At 43.8% G+C, this 13,012-nt stretch overlaps 16 non-coding genes across 16 annotated transcripts; all 16 read left to right on the top strand.

Annotated features, from left to right (window-relative positions):
* Positions 1 to 183: 183 nt before the first annotated feature.
* trnay-gua (transfer RNA tyrosine (anticodon GUA)) lies at positions 184 to 270 on the top strand. Its single transcript is given in 2 exon segments — positions 184 to 220; positions 235 to 270. It is a non-coding gene; the product is annotated as a tRNA-Tyr (tRNA).
* A 995-nt stretch (positions 271 to 1,265) lies between these two features.
* On the top strand, positions 1,266 to 1,352 carry trnay-gua (transfer RNA tyrosine (anticodon GUA)). The gene is given in 2 exon segments: positions 1,266 to 1,302; positions 1,317 to 1,352. It is a non-coding gene; the product is annotated as a tRNA-Tyr (tRNA).
* Positions 1,353 to 2,184: 832 nt separating this feature from the next.
* On the top strand, positions 2,185 to 2,271 carry trnay-gua (transfer RNA tyrosine (anticodon GUA)). The gene is given in 2 exon segments: positions 2,185 to 2,221; positions 2,236 to 2,271. It is a non-coding gene; the product is annotated as a tRNA-Tyr (tRNA).
* Positions 2,272 to 2,368: 97 nt separating this feature from the next.
* trnay-gua (transfer RNA tyrosine (anticodon GUA)) lies at positions 2,369 to 2,455 on the top strand. The gene is given in 2 exon segments: positions 2,369 to 2,405; positions 2,420 to 2,455. It is a non-coding gene; the product is annotated as a tRNA-Tyr (tRNA).
* Positions 2,456 to 2,736: 281 nt separating this feature from the next.
* Positions 2,737 to 2,823, top strand: trnay-aua (transfer RNA tyrosine (anticodon AUA)). Its single transcript is given in 2 exon segments — positions 2,737 to 2,773; positions 2,788 to 2,823. It is a non-coding gene; the product is annotated as a tRNA-Tyr (tRNA).
* Positions 2,824 to 3,104: 281 nt separating this feature from the next.
* trnay-gua (transfer RNA tyrosine (anticodon GUA)) lies at positions 3,105 to 3,191 on the top strand. Its single transcript is given in 2 exon segments — positions 3,105 to 3,141; positions 3,156 to 3,191. It is a non-coding gene; the product is annotated as a tRNA-Tyr (tRNA).
* A 1,722-nt stretch (positions 3,192 to 4,913) lies between these two features.
* On the top strand, positions 4,914 to 5,000 carry trnay-gua (transfer RNA tyrosine (anticodon GUA)). Its single transcript is given in 2 exon segments — positions 4,914 to 4,950; positions 4,965 to 5,000. It is a non-coding gene; the product is annotated as a tRNA-Tyr (tRNA).
* Positions 5,001 to 6,016: 1,016 nt separating this feature from the next.
* On the top strand, positions 6,017 to 6,103 carry trnay-gua (transfer RNA tyrosine (anticodon GUA)). Its single transcript is given in 2 exon segments — positions 6,017 to 6,053; positions 6,068 to 6,103. It is a non-coding gene; the product is annotated as a tRNA-Tyr (tRNA).
* Positions 6,104 to 6,384: 281 nt separating this feature from the next.
* Positions 6,385 to 6,471, top strand: trnay-aua (transfer RNA tyrosine (anticodon AUA)). Its single transcript is given in 2 exon segments — positions 6,385 to 6,421; positions 6,436 to 6,471. It is a non-coding gene; the product is annotated as a tRNA-Tyr (tRNA).
* Positions 6,472 to 6,752: 281 nt separating this feature from the next.
* trnay-gua (transfer RNA tyrosine (anticodon GUA)) lies at positions 6,753 to 6,839 on the top strand. Its single transcript is given in 2 exon segments — positions 6,753 to 6,789; positions 6,804 to 6,839. It is a non-coding gene; the product is annotated as a tRNA-Tyr (tRNA).
* A 1,531-nt stretch (positions 6,840 to 8,370) lies between these two features.
* trnay-gua (transfer RNA tyrosine (anticodon GUA)) lies at positions 8,371 to 8,457 on the top strand. Its single transcript is given in 2 exon segments — positions 8,371 to 8,407; positions 8,422 to 8,457. It is a non-coding gene; the product is annotated as a tRNA-Tyr (tRNA).
* A 1,927-nt stretch (positions 8,458 to 10,384) lies between these two features.
* trnay-gua (transfer RNA tyrosine (anticodon GUA)) lies at positions 10,385 to 10,471 on the top strand. The gene is given in 2 exon segments: positions 10,385 to 10,421; positions 10,436 to 10,471. It is a non-coding gene; the product is annotated as a tRNA-Tyr (tRNA).
* Positions 10,472 to 10,563: 92 nt separating this feature from the next.
* Positions 10,564 to 10,650, top strand: trnay-gua (transfer RNA tyrosine (anticodon GUA)). Its single transcript is given in 2 exon segments — positions 10,564 to 10,600; positions 10,615 to 10,650. It is a non-coding gene; the product is annotated as a tRNA-Tyr (tRNA).
* Positions 10,651 to 11,463: 813 nt separating this feature from the next.
* On the top strand, positions 11,464 to 11,550 carry trnay-gua (transfer RNA tyrosine (anticodon GUA)). The gene is given in 2 exon segments: positions 11,464 to 11,500; positions 11,515 to 11,550. It is a non-coding gene; the product is annotated as a tRNA-Tyr (tRNA).
* Positions 11,551 to 12,383: 833 nt separating this feature from the next.
* Positions 12,384 to 12,470, top strand: trnay-aua (transfer RNA tyrosine (anticodon AUA)). Its single transcript is given in 2 exon segments — positions 12,384 to 12,420; positions 12,435 to 12,470. It is a non-coding gene; the product is annotated as a tRNA-Tyr (tRNA).
* A 281-nt stretch (positions 12,471 to 12,751) lies between these two features.
* trnay-gua (transfer RNA tyrosine (anticodon GUA)) lies at positions 12,752 to 12,838 on the top strand. The gene is given in 2 exon segments: positions 12,752 to 12,788; positions 12,803 to 12,838. It is a non-coding gene; the product is annotated as a tRNA-Tyr (tRNA).
* Positions 12,839 to 13,012: the final 174 nt, after the last annotated feature.

The following is a 13,012-nucleotide window of genomic DNA, read 5'->3' as shown; positions in this document are numbered from 1 at the left end:
CTTCGATAGCTCAGTTGGTAGAGCTGAGGACTGTAGTTGGTTAAATTGTCATCCTTAGGTCGCTGGTTCAAATCTGGCTCGAAGGAGTTTTTCTCTTGACTTTGCTGTTCCTCAAACTGCTTCCTGCTAATGGTATATCACCACAGTACCCTCACATCCCTGTGTAAATTAGCCCTTCCCAACCCTTCGATAGCTCAGTTGGTAGAGCGGAGGACTGTAGTTGGTTAAATTGTCATCCTTAGGTCGCTGGTTCAAATCCGGCTCGAAGGACGATTTTAATCCGCTGTATCTCAAACTGCTTCCCTTTAACTGTATATCACTGTGCTACCCTCACATACCTGTGTAAATTATATCTTCCGAGCCCTTCGATAGCTGAGTTGGTAGAGCGGAGGGCTGTAGTTGGTTAAGTTGTCTTTGTTAGGTCGCTGATTAAAATCCGGCTCGACGGAGTATTAAAAATCTAGTGTTCTTCAAACTGCTTCCTGTTTACGGTATATCACCACACTACCTTCACATACTTGTGTGAATTACACCATTACAACCATTTGATAGCTCAGTTTGTAGAGAGTAGGACTGTAGTTGGTTAAATTGTCATCCTTAGGTCGCTGGTTTAAATCCGGCTCGAATGACGATTTTAATCCGCTGTATCTCAAACTGCTTCCTGTTAACTGTATATCACTGTGCTACCCTCACATACCTGTGTAAATTATATCTTCCGAGCCCGTCGATAGCTGAGTTGGTAGACCGGAGGGCTGTAGTTGGTTAAGTTGTCCTCTTTAGGTCGCTGATTCAATTCCGGCTCGACGGAGTATTTAAATCTAGTGTTCTTCAAACTGCTTCCTGTTTACGGTATATCACCACACTACCCTCACATACCTGTGTGAATTACACCATTACAACCCTTTGATAACTCAGTTTGTAGAGAGTAGGACTGTAGTTGTTTAAATTGTCATCCTTTGGTCGCTGGTTCAAATCCGGCTCAAAGGAGTTTTTTCCCTTAATTTGCTGTTCTTCAAACTGCATCCTTCTAATGGTATGTCACCACACTACCCTCACATACCTGTGTAATTTACATCACTGCAACCCTTCGATAGCTCAGTTGGTAGAGCGGAGGACTGTAGTTGGTTAAATTGTCATCCTTAGGTCGCTGGTTCTAATCCGGCTCGAAGGAGTTTTTCTCTTGACTTTGCTGTTCCTCAAACTGCTTCCTGCTAATGGTATATCACCACAGTACCCTCACATCCCTGTGTAAATTAGCCCCCATCCCTTCGATAGCTCAGTTGGTAGAGCGGAGGACTGTAGTTGGTTAAATTGTCATCCTTAGGTCGCTGGTTCAAATCCGGCTCGAAGGAGTTTTTCTCTTTACTTTGCTTTTCTTCAAACTGTTTCCTGCTAATGGTATATCACCACAATCCCCTCACATCCCTGTGTAAATTTGCACTTCCAAACCCTTCGATAGCTCAGTTGGTAGAGCGGAGGGCTGTAGTTGGTTAAATTGTCATCTTTAGGTCGCTGGTTCAAATCCGGCTTGAATGAGTTTTTCTCTTTACTTTGCTGTTCCTCAAAGTGCTTCCTGCTAATGGTATATCACCACAGCACCCTCACATCCCTGTGTAAATTAGCCCTTCCAAACCGTTCGTTAGCTCAGTTGGTAGAGCGGAGGACTGTAGTTGGTTAAATTGTCATCCTTAGGTCGCTGGTTCAAATCCGGTTGAAGGAGTTTTTCTCTTTACTTTGCTTTTCTTCAAACTGTTTCCTGCTAATGGTATATCACCACAATCCCCTCAAATCCCTGTGTAAATTAGCCCTTCCCAACCCTTCGATAGCTCAGTTGGTAGAGCGGAGGACTGTAGTTGGTTAAATTGTCATCCTTAGGTCGCTGGTTCAAATCCGTCTTGAAGGAGTTTTTCTCTTTACTTTGCTGTTCCTCAAAGTGCTTCCTGCTAATGGTATATCACCACAGCACCCTAACATACCTGTGTAAATTATATCGCTGCAACCCTTCGATAGCTCAGTTGGTAGAGCGGAGGACTGTAGTTGGTTAGATTGTCATCCTTAGGTCGCTGGTTCAAATCCGTCTCGAAGGAGTTTTTCTCTTGACTTTGTTGTTCCTCAAACTGCTTCCTGCTAATGGTATATCACCACAGTACCCTCACATCCCTGTGTAAATTAGCCCTTCCCAACCCTTCGATAGCTCAGTTGGTAGAGCGGAGGACTGTAGTTTGTTAAATTGTCATCCTTAGGTCGCTGGTTCAAATCCGGCTCGAAGGAGTTTTTCTCTTTACTTTGCTCTTCTTCAAACTGCTTCCTGCTAATGGTATATCACCACACTACCCTCACATACCTGTGTATATTATATCGCTGCAACCCTTCGATAGCTCAGTTGGTAGAGCGGAGGACTGTAGTTGGTTAAATTGTCATCCTTAGGTCGCTGGTTCAAATCCGGCTCGAAGGAGTTTTTCTCTTGACTTTGCTGTTCCTCAAACTGCTTCCTGCTAATGGTATATCACCACAATCCCCTCACATCCCTGTGTAAATTTGCCCTTCCAAACCCTTCGATAGCTCAGTTGGTAGAGCGGAGGACTGTAGTTGGTTAAATTGTCATCCTTAGGTCGCTGGTTCAAATCCGGCTTGAAGGAGTTTTTCTCTTTACTTTGCTGTTCCTCAAAGTGCTTCCTGCTAATGGTATATCACCACAATCCCCTCACATCCCTGTGTAAATTTGCCCTTCCAAACCCTTCGATAGCTCAGTTGGTAGAGCGGAGGATTATAGTTGGTTAAATTGTCATCCTTAGGTCGCTGTTTCAAATCCGGCTTGAAGGAGTTTTTCTCTTTACTTTGCTGTTCCTCAAACTGCTTCCTGCTAATGGTATATCACCACAGCACCCTCACATCCCTGTGTAAATTAGCCCTTCCAAACCCTTCGTTAGCTCAGTTGGTAGAGCGGAGGACTGTAGTTGGTTAAATTGTCATCCTTAGGTCGCTGGTTCAAATCCGGCTCGAAGGAGTTTTTCTCTTTACTTTGCTTTTCTTCAAACTGTTTCCTGCTAATGATATATCACCACAATCCCCTCACATCCCTGTGTAAATTAGCCCTTCCCAACCCTTCGATAGCTCAGTTGGTAGAGCGGAGGACTGTAGTTGGTTAAATTGTCATCCTTAGGTCGCTGGTTCAAATCCGGCTCGAAGGAGTTTTTCACTTTGCTTTTCTTCAAACTGTTTCCTGCTAATGGTATATCACCACAATCCCCTCACTTCCCTGTGTAAATTAGCCCTTCCCAACCTTTCGATAGCTCAGTTGGTAGAGCGGAGGACTGTAGTTGGTTAAATTGTCATCCTTAGGTCGCTGGTTCAAATCCGGCTCGAAGGAGTTTTTCTCTTGACTTTGCTGTTCCTCAAACTGCTTCCTGTTAACTGTATATCACTGTGCTACCCTCACATACCTGTGTAAAGTATATCTTCCGAGTCCTTCGATAGCTTAGTTGCTAGAGCGGATTGCTGTAGTTGGTTAAGTTGTCTTCGTTAGGTCGCTGGTTCAATTCCGTCTCGAAAGGGGTACTTAAATCTAGTGTTCTTAAAGCTGATTCCTGTTTACGGTATATCACCAAACTACCCTCACACACCTGTGTAAATTACATTTTTTGGACATTTCGAAGGCTCAGTTCACAGAGAGTAGGACTGTAGTTGGTAAAATTGTCATCCTTATTTCACTGGTTCAAATCCGGCTCAAAGGAGTTCTTTTCTTTAATTTGCTGTTCTTCAAACTGCATCTTGCTTATGGTATGTCACCACACTACCCTCAAATCCCTGTGTAAATTAGCGTTTCCAAACCCTTCGGAAGCTCAGTTGGTAGAGCGGAGGACTGTAGTTGGTTAAATTGTCATCCTTAGGTCGCTGGTTCAAATCCGGCTCGAAGGACGATTTTAATCCGCTGTATCTCAAACTGCTTCCCTTTAACTGTATATCACTGTGCTACCCTCACATACCTGTGTAAATTATATCTTCCGAGCCCTTCGATAGCTGAGTTGGTAGAGCGGAGGGCTGTAGTTGGTTAAGTTGTCTTTGTTAGGTCGCTGATTAAAATCCGGCTCGACGGAGTATTAAAAATCTAGTGTTCTTCAAACTGCTTCCTGTTTACGGTATATCACCACACTACCTTCACATACTTGTGTGAATTACACCATTACAACCATTTGATAGCTCAGTTTGTAGAGAGTAGGACTGTAGTTGGTTAAATTGTCATCCTTAGGTCGCTGGTTTAAATCCGGCTCGAATGACGATTTTAATCCGCTGTATCTCAAACTGCTTCCTGTTAACTGTATATCACTGTGCTACCCTCACATACCTGTGTAAATTATATCTTCCGAGCCCGTCGATAGCTGAGTTGGTAGACCGGAGGGCTGTAGTTGGTTAAGTTGTCCTCTTTAGGTCGCTGATTCAATTCCGGCTCGACGGAGTATTTAAATCTAGTGTTCTTCAAACTGCTTCCTGTTTACGGTATATCACCACACTACCCTCACATACCTGTGTGAATTACACCATTACAACCCTTTGATAACTCAGTTTGTAGAGAGTAGGACTGTAGTTGTTTAAATTGTCATCCTTTGGTCGCTGGTTCAAATCCGGCTCAAAGGAGTTTTTTCCCTTAATTTGCTGTTCTTCAAACTGCATCCTTCTAATGGTATGTCACCACACTACCCTCACATACCTGTGTAATTTACATCACTGCAACCCTTCGATAGCTCAGTTGGTAGAGCGGAGGACTGTAGTTGGTTAAATTGTCATCCTTAGGTCGCTGGTTCTAATCCGGCTCGAAGGAGTTTTTCTCTTGACTTTGCTGTTCCTCAAACTGCTTCCTGCTAATGGTATATCACCACAGTACCCTCACATCCCTGTGTAAATTAGCCCCCATCCCTTCGATAGCTCAGTTGGTAGAGCGGAGGACTGTAGTTGGTTAAATTGTCATCCTTAGGTCGCTGGTTCAAATCCGGCTCGAAGGAGTTTTTCTCTTTACTTTGCTTTTCTTCAAACTGTTTCCTGCTAATGGTATATCACCACAATCCCCTCACATCCCTGTGTAAATTTGCACTTCCAAACCCTTCGATAGCTCAGTTGGTAGAGCGGAGGGCTGTAGTTGGTTAAATTGTCATCTTTAGGTCGCTGGTTCAAATCCGGCTTGAATGAGTTTTTCTCTTTACTTTGCTGTTCCTCAAAGTGCTTCCTGCTAATGGTATATCACCACAGCACCCTCACATCCCTGTGTAAATTAGCCCTTCCAAACCGTTCGTTAGCTCAGTTGGTAGAGCGGAGGACTGTAGTTGGTTAAATTGTCATCCTTAGGTCGCTGGTTCAAATCCGGTTGAAGGAGTTTTTCTCTTTACTTTGCTTTTCTTCAAACTGTTTCCTGCTAATGGTATATCACCACAATCCCCTCAAATCCCTGTGTAAATTAGCCCTTCCCAACCCTTCGATAGCTCAGTTGGTAGAGCGGAGGACTGTAGTTGGTTAAATTGTCATCCTTAGGTCGCTGGTTCAAATCCGTCTTGAAGGAGTTTTTCTCTTTACTTTGCTGTTCCTCAAAGTGCTTCCTGCTAATGGTATATCACCACAGCACCCTAACATACCTGTGTAAATTATATCGCTGCAACCCTTCGATAGCTCAGTTGGTAGAGCGGAGGACTGTAGTTGGTTAGATTGTCATCCTTAGGTCGCTGGTTCAAATCCGTCTCGAAGGAGTTTTTCTCTTGACTTTGTTGTTCCTCAAACTGCTTCCTGCTAATGGTATATCACCACAGTACCCTCACATCCCTGTGTAAATTAGCCCTTCCCAACCCTTCGATAGCTCAGTTGGTAGAGCGGAGGACTGTACTTTGTTAAATTGTCATCCTTAGGTCGCTGGTTCAAATCCGGCTCGAAGGAGTTTTTCTCTTTACTTTGCTCTTCTTCAAACTGCTTCCTGCTAATGGTATATCACCACACTACCCTCACATACCTGTGTATATTATATCGCTGCAACCCTTCGATAGCTCAGTTGGTAGAGCGGAGGACTGTAGTTGGTTAAATTGTCATCCTTAGGTCGCTGGTTCAAATCCGGCTCGAAGGAGTTTTTCTCTTGACTTTGCTGTTCCTCAAACTGCTTCCTGCTAATGGTATATCACCACAATCCCCTCACATCCCTGTGTAAATTTGCCCTTCCAAACCCTTCGATAGCTCAGTTGGTAGAGCGGAGGACTGTAGTTGGTTAAATTGTCATCCTTAGGTCGCTGGTTCAAATCCGGCTTGAAGGAGTTTTTCTCTTTACTTTGCTGTTCCTCAAAGTGCTTCCTGCTAATGGTATATCACCACAATCCCCTCACATCCCTGTGTAAATTTGCCCTTCCAAACCCTTCGATAGCTCAGTTGGTAGAGCGGAGGATTATAGTTGGTTAAATTGTCATCCTTAGGTCGCTGTTTCAAATCCGGCTTGAAGGAGTTTTTCTCTTTACTTTGCTGTTCCTCAAACTGCTTCCTGCTAATGGTATATCACCACAGCACCCTCACATCCCTGTGTAAATTAGCCCTTCCAAACCCTTCGTTAGCTCAGTTGGTAGAGCGGAGGACTGTAGTTGGTTAAATTGTCATCCTTAGGTCGCTGGTTCAAATCCGGCTCGAAGGAGTTTTTCTCTTTACTTTGCTTTTCTTCAAACTGTTTCCTGCTAATGATATATCACCACAATCCCCTCACATCCCTGTGTAAATTAGCCCTTCCCAACCCTTCGATAGCTCAGTTGGTAGAGCGGAGGACTGTAGTTGGTTAAATTGTCATCCTTAGGTCGCTGGTTCAAATCCGGCTCGAAGGAGTTTTTCACTTTGCTTTTCTTCAAACTGTTTCCTGCTAATGGTATATCACCACAATCCCCTCACTTCCCTGTGTAAATTAGCCCTTCCCAACCTTTCGATAGCTCAGTTGGTAGAGCGGAGGACTGTAGTTGGTTAAATTGTCATCCTTAGGTCGCTGGTTCAAATCCGGCTCGAAGGAGTTTTTCTCTTGACTTTGCTGTTCCTCAAACTGCTTCCTGTTAACTGTATATCACTGTGCTACCCTCACATACCTGTGTAAAGTATATCTTCCGAGTCCTTCGATAGCTTAGTTGCTAGAGCGGATTGCTGTAGTTGGTTAAGTTGTCTTCGTTAGGTCGCTGGTTCAATTCCGTCTCGAAAGGGGTACTTAAATCTAGTGTTCTTAAAGCTGATTCCTGTTTACGGTATATCACCAAACTACCCTCACACACCTGTGTAAATTACATTTTTTGGACATTTCGAAGGCTCAGTTCACAGAGAGTAGGACTGTAGTTGGTAAAATTGTCATCCTTATTTCACTGGTTCAAATCCGGCTCAAAGGAGTTCTTTTCTTTAATTTGCTGTTCTTCAAACTGCATCTTGCTTATGGTATGTCACCACACTACCCTCAAATCCCTGTGTAAATTAGCGTTTCCAAACCCTTCGGAAGCTCAGTTGGTAGAGCGGAGGACTGTAGTTGGTTAAATTGTCATCCTTAGGTCGCTGGTTCAAATCCGGCTCGGAGGACGATTTTAATCCGCTGTTTCTCAAACTGCTTCCTGTTAACTTTATATCACTGTGCTACCCTCACATACCTGTGTGAATTATATCTTCCGAGCCCTTCGATAGCTGAGTTGGTAGAGCGGAGGGCTGTAGTCGGTTAAGTTGGCTTCGTTAAGTCGCTGATTAAAATCCGGCTCGACGGAGTATTTAAATCTAGTGTTCTTCAAACTGCTTCCTGTTTACGGTATATCACCACACTACCCTCACATACCTGTGTGAATTACACCATTACAACCCTTTGATAGCTCAGTTTGTAGAGAGTAGGACTGTAGTTGGTTAAATTGTCATCCTTAGGTCGCTGGTTCAAATCCGGATCGAAGGACGATTTTAATCCGCTGTTTCTCAAACTGCTTCCTGTTAACTGTATATCACTGTGCTACCCTCACATACCTGTGTAAATTATATCTTCCGAGCCCGTCGATAGCTGAGTTGGTAGACCGGAGGGCTGTAGTTGGTTAAGTTGTCCTCGTTAGGTCGCTGATTCAAATCCGGCTATTTAAATCTAGTGTTCTTCAAACTGCTTCCTGTTAACGGTATATCACCACACTACCCTCACATACCTGTGTGAATTACACCATTACAACACTTTGATAGCTCAGTTTGTAGAGAGTAGGACTGTAGTTGTTTAAATTGTCATCCTTTGGTCGTTGGTTCAAATCCGGCTCGAAGGAGTTTTTCTCTTTACTTTGCTGTTCCTCAAACTGCTTCCTGCTAATGGTATATCACCACAGTACCCTCACATCCCTGTGTAAATTAGCCCTTCCCAACCCTTCGATAGCTCAGTTGGTAGAGCGGAGGACTGTAGTTGGTTTAATTGTCATCCTTAGGTCGCTGGTTCAAATCCGGCTCGAAGGAGTTTTTCTCTTTACTTTGCTGTTCCTCAAACTGCTTCCTGCTAATGGTATATCACCACAGTACCCTCACATCCCTGTGTAAATTAGCCCTTCCAAGCCCTTCGATAGCTCAGTTGGTAGAGCGGAGGACTGTAGTTGGTTAAATTGTCATCCTTAGGTCGCTGGTTCAAATCTGGCTCGAAGGAGTTTTTTCTTTACTTTGCTGTTCCTCAAACTGCTTCCTGTTAACTGTATATCACTGTGCCTACCCTCACATACCTGTGTAAATTAGCCCTTCCAAACCCTTCGATAGCTCAGTTGGTAGAGCGGAGGACTGTAGTTGGTTAAATTGTCATCCTTAGGTCGCTGGTTCAAATCCGGCTCGAAGGGGTTTTTTCTTTACTTTGCTGTTCCTCAAACTGCTTCCTGTTAACTGTATATCACTGTGCTACCCTCACATACCTGTGTAAATTATATCTTCCGAGTCCTTCGATAGCTTAGTTGCTAGAGCGTAGGGCTGTAGTTGGTTAAGTTGTCTTTGTTAGGTAGCTGGTTCAATTCTGGCTCGAAGGACGATTTTAATCTGCTGTATCTCAAACTGCTTCCTTTTAACTGTATATCACTGTGCTACCCTCACATACCTGTGTAAATTATATATTCCGAGCCCTTCGATAGCTGAGTTGGTAGAGCGGAGCGCTGTAGTTGGTTAAGTTGTCTTTGTTAGGTCGCTGATTCAAATCCGGCTCGACTGAGTATTTAAATCTAGTGTTCTTCAAACTGCTTCCTGTTTACAGTATATCACCACACTACCCTCACATACCTGTGTGAATTACACCATTACAACCCTTTGATAGCTCAGTTTGTAGAGAGTAGGACTGTAGTTGTTTAAATTGTCATCCTTTGGTCGCTGGTACAAATCCGGCTCAAAGGATTTTTTTTTCTTTAATTTGCTGTTCTTCAAACTGCATCCTTCTAATGGTATGTCACCACACTACCCTCACATACCTGTGTAAATTATATCACTGCAACCCTTCGATAGCTCAGTTGGTACAGCGGAGGACTGTAGTTGGTTAAATTGTCATCCTTAGGTCGCTGGTCCAAATCCGGCTCGAAGGAGTTTTTCTCTTTACTTTGCTGTTCTTCAAACTGCTTCCTGCTAATGGTATATCACCACAATACCCTCACATACCTGTGTAAATTATATCGCTGCAACCTTTCGATAGCTCAGTTGGTAGAGCGGAGGACTGTAGTTGGTTAAATTGTCATCCTTAGGTCGCTGGTTCAAATCCGGCTTGAAGGAGTTTTTCTCTTTACATTGCTGTTCCTCAAAGTGCTTCCTGCTAATGGTATATCACCACAATCCCCTCACATCCCTGTGTAAATTTGCCCTTCCAAACCCTTCGATAGCTCAGTTGGTAGAGCGGAGGACTGTAGTTGGTTAAATTGTCATCCTTAGGTCGCTGGTTCAAATCCGGCTTGAAGGAGTTTTTCTCTTTACATTGCTGTTCCTCAAAGTGCTTCCTGCTAATGGTATATCACCACAATCCCCTCACATCCCTGTGTAAATTTGCCCTTCCAAACCCTTCGATAGCTCAGTTGGTAGAGCGGAGGACTGTAGTTGGTTAAATTGTCATCCTTAGGTCTCTGGTTCAAATCCGGCTTGAAGGAGTTTTTCTCTTTACTTTGCTGTTCCTCAAACTGCTTCCTGCTAATGGTATATCACCACAGCACCCTCACATCCCTGTGTAAATTAGCCCTTCCAAACCCTTCGTTAGCTCAGTTGGTAGAGCGGAGGACTGTAGTTGGTTAAATTGTCATCCTTAGGTCGCTGGTTCAAATCCGGCTCGAAGGAGTTTTTCTCTTTACTTTGCTTTTCTTCAAACTGTTTCCTGCTAATGATATATCACCACAATCCCCTCACATCCCTGTGTAAATTAGCCCTTCCCAACCCTTCGATAGCTCAGTTGGTAGAGCGGAGGACTGTAGTTGGTTAAATTGTCATCCTTAGGTCGCTGGTTCAAATCCGGCTCGAAGGAGTTTTTCACTTTGCTTTTCTTCAAACTGTTTCCTGCTAATGGTATATCACCACAATCCCCTCACTTCCCTGTGTAAATTAGCCTTTCCCAACCCTTCGATAGCTCAGTTGGTAGAGCGGAGGACTGTAGTTGGTTAAATTGTCATCCTTAGGTCGCTGGTTCAAATCCGGCTCGAAGGACGATTTTAATCCGCTGTATCTCAAACTGCTTCCCTTTAACTGTATATCACTGTGCTACCCTCACATACCTGTGTAAATTATATCTTCCGAGCCCTTCGATAGCTGAGTTGGTAGAGCGGAGGGCTGTAGTTGGTTAAGTTGTCTTTGTTAGGTCGCTGATTAAAATCCGGCTCGACGGAGTATTTAAATCTAGTGTTCTTCAAACTGCTTCCTGTTTACGGTATATCACCACACTACCTTCACATACTTGTGTGAATTACACCATTACAACCATTTGATAGCTCAGTTTGTAGAGAGTAGGACTGTAGTTGGTTAAATTGTCATCCTTAGGTCGCTGGTTTAAATCCGGCTCGAATGACGATTTTAATCCGCTGTATCTCAAACTGCTTCCTGTTAACTGTATATCACTGTGCTACCCTCACATACCTGTGTAAATTATATCTTCCGAGTCCGTCGATAGTTGAGTTGGTAGACCGGAGGGCTGTAGTTGGTTAAGTTGTCCTCGTTAGGTCGCTGATTCAATTCCGGCTCGACGGAGTATTTAAATCTAGTGTTCTTCAAACTGCTTCCTGTTTACGGTATATCACCACACTACCCTCACATACCTGTGTGAATTACACCATTACAACCCTTTGATAACTCAGTTTGTAGAGAGTAGGACTGTAGTTGTTTAAATTGTCATCCTTTGGTCGCTGGTTCAAATCCGGCTCAAAGGAGTTTTTTCCCTTAATTTGCTGTTCTTCAAACTGCATCCTTCTAATGGTATGTCACCACACTACCCTCACATACCTGTGTAATTTACATCACTGCAACCCTTCGATAGCTCAGTTGGTAGAGCGGAGGACTGTAGTTGGTTAAATTGTCATCCTTAGGTCGCTGGTTCAAATCCGGCTCGAAGGAGTTTTTCTCTTTACTTTGCTCTTCTTCAAACTGTTTTCTGCTAATGGTATATCACCACAATCCCCTCACATCCCTGTGTAAATTTGCCCTTCCAAACCCTTCGATAGCTCAGTTGGTAGAGCGGAGGACTGTAGTTGGTTAAATTGTCATACTTAGTTCGATGGTTCAAATCCGGCTTGAAGGAGTTTTTCTCTTTACTTTGCTGTTCCTCAAAGTGCTTCCTGCTAATGGTATATCACCACAATCCCCTCACATCCCTGTGTAAATTTGCCCTTCCAAACCCTTCGATAGCTCAGTTGGTAGAGCGGAGGATTGTAGTTGGTTAAATTGTCATCCTTAGGTCGCTGTTTCAAATCCGGCTTGAAGTAGTTTTTCTCTTTACTTTGCTGTTCCTCAAACTGCTTCCTGCTAATGGTATATCACCACAGCACCCTCACATCCCTGTGTAAATTAGCCCTTCCAAACCCTTCGTTAGCTCAGTTGGTAGAGCGGAGGACTGTAGTTGGTTAAATTGTCATCCTTAGGTCGCTGGTTCAAATCCGGCTCGAAGGAGTTTTTCTCTTGACTTTGCTGTTCCTCAAACTGCTTCCTGCTAATGGTATATCACCACAATCCCCTCACATCCCTGTGTAAATTTGCCCTTCCAAACCCTTCGATAGCTCAGTTGGTAGAGCGGAGGACTGTAGTTGGTTAAATTGTCATCCTTAGGTCGCTGGTTCAAATCCGGCTTGAAGGAGTTTTTCTCTTTACTTTGCTGTTCCTCAAAGTGCTTCCTGCTAATGGTATATCACCACAATCCCCTCACATCCCTGTGTAAATTTGCCCTTCCAAACCCTTCGATAGCTCAGTTGGTAGAGCGGAGGATTATAGTTGGTTAAATTGTCATCCTTAGGTCGCTGTTTCAAATCCGGCTTGAAGGAGTTTTTCTCTTTACTTTGCTGTTCCTCAAACTGCTTCCTGCTAATGGTATATCACCACAGCACCCTCACATCCCTGTGTAAATTAGCCCTTCCAAACCCTTCGTTAGCTCAGTTGGTAGAGCGGAGGACTGTAGTTGGTTAAATTGTCATCCTTAGGTCGCTGGTTCAAATCCGGCTCGAAGGAGTTTTTCTCTTTACTTTGCTTTTCTTCAAACTGTTTCCTGCTAATGATATATCACCACAATCCCCTCACATCCCTGTGTAAATTAGCCCTTCCCAACCCTTCGATAGCTCAGTTGGTAGAGCGGAGGACTGTAGTTGGTTAAATTGTCATCCTTAGGTCGCTGGTTCAAATCCGGCTCGAAGGAGTTTTTCACTTTGCTTTTCTTCAAACTGTTTCCTGCTAATGGTATATCACCACAATCCCCTCACTTCCCTGTGTAAATTAGCCCTTCCCAACCTTTCGATAGCTCAGTTGGTAGAGCGGAGGACTGTAGTTGGTTAAATTGTCATCCTTAGGTCGCTGGTTCAAATCCGGCTCG

Source organism: Paramisgurnus dabryanus, chromosome 1 (genome assembly GCF_030506205.2).
Source record: "Paramisgurnus dabryanus chromosome 1, PD_genome_1.1, whole genome shotgun sequence".
Taxonomy (NCBI): Eukaryota; Metazoa; Chordata; class Actinopteri; order Cypriniformes; family Cobitidae; genus Paramisgurnus; species Paramisgurnus dabryanus.
This window is presented reverse-complemented; position numbering and strand designations above follow the sequence as displayed.